The following is a 5,080-nucleotide window of genomic DNA, read 5'->3' on the forward strand; positions in this document are numbered from 1 at the left end:
GTTATTAAATGTATCTTACATATCTAATGTAGATATAGTAATAACGATACTGTTATTATATGTATATTGATCTGTGGGAAGGTATCAGTATATTACATAATATCTATTGTAGATATAGTAATAACGAAACCGCTATTATATGTACATTGATCTGTGGGAAGGTATCAGTTTATTACATTGTATCCCATGTAGATATAGTAATAATGATATTGTTATTAAATGTACATTGGTCTGTGGGAATAAATCAGTATATTACAGTACATCTGATGTAGATATAGTAATAATGATATCGTTATTAGATGTATATTACATATCTAATGTAGATATAGTAATAACGATACTGTTATTGTATGTACATTGATCTGTGGGAAGGTATCAGTATATTACATTATATCTATTGTCGATACAGTAATATCGAAACTGTTATTATATGTACATTGATCTGTGGGTGGGGATCAGTATATATCATTATATCTAATGTAGATATAGTAATAATGATATTGTTACCAAAATTACATTGATCTGTGGGAAGGCAGCAGTATATTACATTATATCCAATGTCGATATAGTATAAATGATACTGTTATTCAATGTACATTGGTCTGTGGGAAGGGATCAGTATATTGCAGGAGATCTAATTCAGATATAGTAATAACGATACTGCCATTATATGTACATTCATCGGTGGGAAGGGATCATTATATTACATTATATCTAATGTAGATATAGTAATAATGATATTGTTATTAAATGTACATTGGTCTGTGGGATTAAATCAGTATATTACATTTCATCGGATGTAGATATAGTAATAATGATATTGTTATTAGATGTATATTACATATCTAATGTAGATATAATAATAACGATACTGCTATTGTATGTACAATGATCTGTGGGAAGGTATCAGTATATGTCATTATATCTAATGTAGATATAGTAATAATGATATTGTTACCAAAATTACATTGATCTGTGGGAAGGTATCAGTATATGTCATTATATCTATTGTAGATATAGTAACTACGAAACTGTTATTATATGTACATTGATCTGTGGGAAGGTATCAGTATATTACATTGTATCTAATGTAGATATAGTAATAACGATACAGTTATTATATGTACATTGATCTGTGGGAAGGTATCAGTATATTACATTATATCTAATATAGATATAGTAATAACGATACTGTTATTATATGTATATTGATCTGTGGGAAGGTATCAGTATATTACATGATATCTATTGTAGATATAGTAATAACGATACTGTTATTATATGTACATTGGTCTGTGGGTAGGGATCAGTATATATCATTATATCTAATGTAGATATAGTAATAATGATATTGTTACCAAAATTACATTGATCTGTGGGAAGGCAGCAGTATATTACATTATATCCAATGTCGATATAGTATAAATGATACTGTTATTCCATGTACATTGATCTGTGGGAAGGGATCAGTATATCGCAGGAGATCTAATTCAGATATAGTAATAACGATACTGCCATTATATGTACATTCATCGGTGGGAAGGGATCATTATATTACATTATATCTAATGTAGATATAGTAATAATGATATTGTTATTAAATGTATATTACATATCTAATGTAGATATAGTAATTACGATACTGTTATTATATGTACATTGATCTGTGGGAAGGTATCAGTATATTACATTATATGTAATGTAGATATAGTAATAACGATACTGTTATTATATGCATATTGATCTGTGGGAAGGTATCAGTATATTACATTATATCAATTTTAGATATAGTAACAACGAAACTGTTATTATATGTACATTAATCTGTGGGAAGGTATCAGTATATTACATTGTATCCAATGTAGATATAGTAATAATCATATTGTTATTAAATGTACATTGATCTGTGGGAAGGGATCAGTATATTCCAGGAGATCTAATTCAGATATAGTAATAACGATACTGCCATTATATGTACATTCATCGGTGGGAAGGGATCATTATATTACATTATATCTAATGTAGATATAGTAATAATGATATTGTTATTAAATGTACATTGGTCTGTGGGATTAAATCAGTATATTAAATTTCATCTGATGTAGATATAGTAATAATGATATTGTTGTTAAATGTATATTACATATCTAATGTAGATATAGTAATAACGAAACTGTTATTATATGTACATTGATCTGTGGGAAGGTATCAGTATATTACATTATATCCAATGTAGATATAGTAATAATGATATTGTTATTAAATGTACATTGGATACAATGTAATATACTGATACCTTCCCACAGATCAATGTACATATAATAACAGTATCGTTATTACTATATCTACATTAGATATGTAATATACATTTAATAACAATATCATTATTAATATATCTGCATCAGATGTAATGTAATATACTGATTTATTCCCACAGACCAATGTACACTTAATAACAATATCATTATTACTATATCTACATTGGATACAATGTAATATACTGATACCTTCCCACAGATCAATGTACATATAATAACAGTATCGTTATTACTATATCTACATTAGATATGTAATATACATTTAATAACAATATCATTATTACTATATCTACATTAGATATGTAATATACATTTAATAACAATGTCATTATTACTATATCTACATTAGATATAATGTAATATAATGATCACTTCCCACCGATCAATGTACATATAATGGCAGTATCGTTATTACTATATCTACATTAGATATGTAATATACATTTAATGACAATATCATTGTTACTATATCTACATCAGATGTAATATAATATACTGATTTATTCCCACAGAGCAATGTACATTTAATAACAATATCATTATTACTATATCTACATCAGATGTAATTTAATATACTGATTTAATCCCACAGATCGATGCACATTTAATAACAATATCATTATTACTATATCTACATCAGATGAAATTTAATATACTGATCTAATCCCACAGACCAATGTACATTTAATAACAATACCATTATTACTATATCTACAGCAGATGTAATTTAATATACTGATTTAATCCCACAGATCAATGTACATTTAATAACAATATCATTATTACTATATGTACATTAGATATAATGTAATATAATGATCCCTTCCCACCGATCAATGTACATATAATGGCAGTATCGTTATTACTATATCTGCATTAGATCTCCTGCAATATACTGATTCCTTCCCAAGGATCAATGTACATTGAATAACAGTATCATTAATACTATATCTACATTGGATATAATGTAATATACTGATTCCTTCCCACAGATCAATGTACTTTTGGTAACAATATCATTATTACTATATCTACATTAGATGTAATTTAATATACTGATTTATTCCCACTGACCAATGTACATTTAATAACAATATCATACTATATCTACATTAGATACAATGTAATATACTGATACCTTCCCACAGATCAATGTACATACAATAACAGTTTCGTTATTACTATATCTACATTAGATATAATGTAATATACTGATACTTTCCCACAGATCAATGTACATATAATAACAGTATCGTTATTACTATATTTACATTAGATATGTAATATACATTTAATAACAATATCATTATCACTATATCTACATCAGATGTAATTTAATATACTGATTTAATCCCACAGACCAATATACATTTAATAAAAATACCATTATTACTATATCTACATCAGATGTAATTTAATATACTGATACCTTCCCACAGATCAATGTACATACAATAACTGTACCGTTATTACTATATCTACATTAGATATGTAATATACATTTGTAACGACCCAGAATGAGTACGTTACTGCACCGACTTGTAGGGAGAGCGGTTCCCTTAGAAGGCGACTCGTAATCAGTGTTGTAGGGATTTTAGGTTCGTGTGGTTTGCGGTTAAGGAGTGAAATCCAAACACTAATGTGCTAGAAACTGAATGAAAATATGTTTATTCAAGAATAAAAGGTAAGTGAATTGAAATATAAAAGAAAATCGCTAGTATCACAATGAGTGCGCCTAGAAATTGGAATACAATAAGAAGTTATAATTAGTTCGCCCTAGAGTGGGAATACAATTGAAAATATGTAATTAGTAATTAATATATGTAAGTAAAAATTAATAATTGTAATTAATCGTAATAATCGATAACGCTAACGCGAATGCGGCGTGGTCTTCTTATACAGTCAATACTCTGTTTGTTTTCAACAATAATTATGGAAACTAAACTCCAGAGGTTTGTGCTAGACTATTGGAATCAAGTTAACCATTCCTATAGGTCGCAATCGGTTTCTGGTTATACCAGAGCCGTGTTAGACGCATGCCGTTCAAGGAGCTCCGCTCCTCGCTAGCTCTTTACACTTGAGTGTTGGCTTAGCGTAACACCTGTGTAACACGTTGCGCACCGCGAATAGGAGGTCCACTGATCCGTAGTCCTGCATGCCACCAGTGGAATAGTAGGAATTAGCTGTAGCTCGCGCTCTATCGCTGCCTAGACAGTTCAGCGCAAGCTTTTCTCTACTGATCAGAGTGTTGTCTGTTTCAGACCGAGGTCTGAGAAGATCTGCTGTGAAACTGTGCGGAACGCCTCTATTTATACTCAGATTTTGCTGAGTCGGCACTTTTTTTCGCATAGAGTTCTTGGGGTAGCTGGGTTTTTCCCATCACGTGGTGGTCCAGCATCCCCACTCTAGAATACTACCCCACCGTATGGCTACTGGGGTTGCGCTCGCGCTCGCGCGGTCGGACGTCGATAATTTATCGGTAAACTGTTTTACCGTCCGACTTACCAACTAAACTTTTATCGATGTATTTAACAGACTCGGTTATCGACGAAATGAAAATGTTTATTACAAAAATTTATACATTAAATATTAACAATAAAAATAAAATAAAATACTTTGTATGAAATATAAAAATTAGTTGCAATAAAGAAATTAAATAAAAAAGATATTGTGTTTGGTTATTGGGTCGTTACAGCTTCCCCCGTGCGTTTGTCTCTTGTCCTCAAGAGACAAATATTTTTTCTTTTCATATTGCACAGGGC

The sequence above is a fragment of the Osmia bicornis genome, unplaced genomic scaffold (assembly GCF_907164935.1).
Source record: "Osmia bicornis bicornis unplaced genomic scaffold, iOsmBic2.1, whole genome shotgun sequence".
NCBI classification, from domain to species: domain Eukaryota; kingdom Metazoa; phylum Arthropoda; class Insecta; order Hymenoptera; family Megachilidae; genus Osmia; species Osmia bicornis.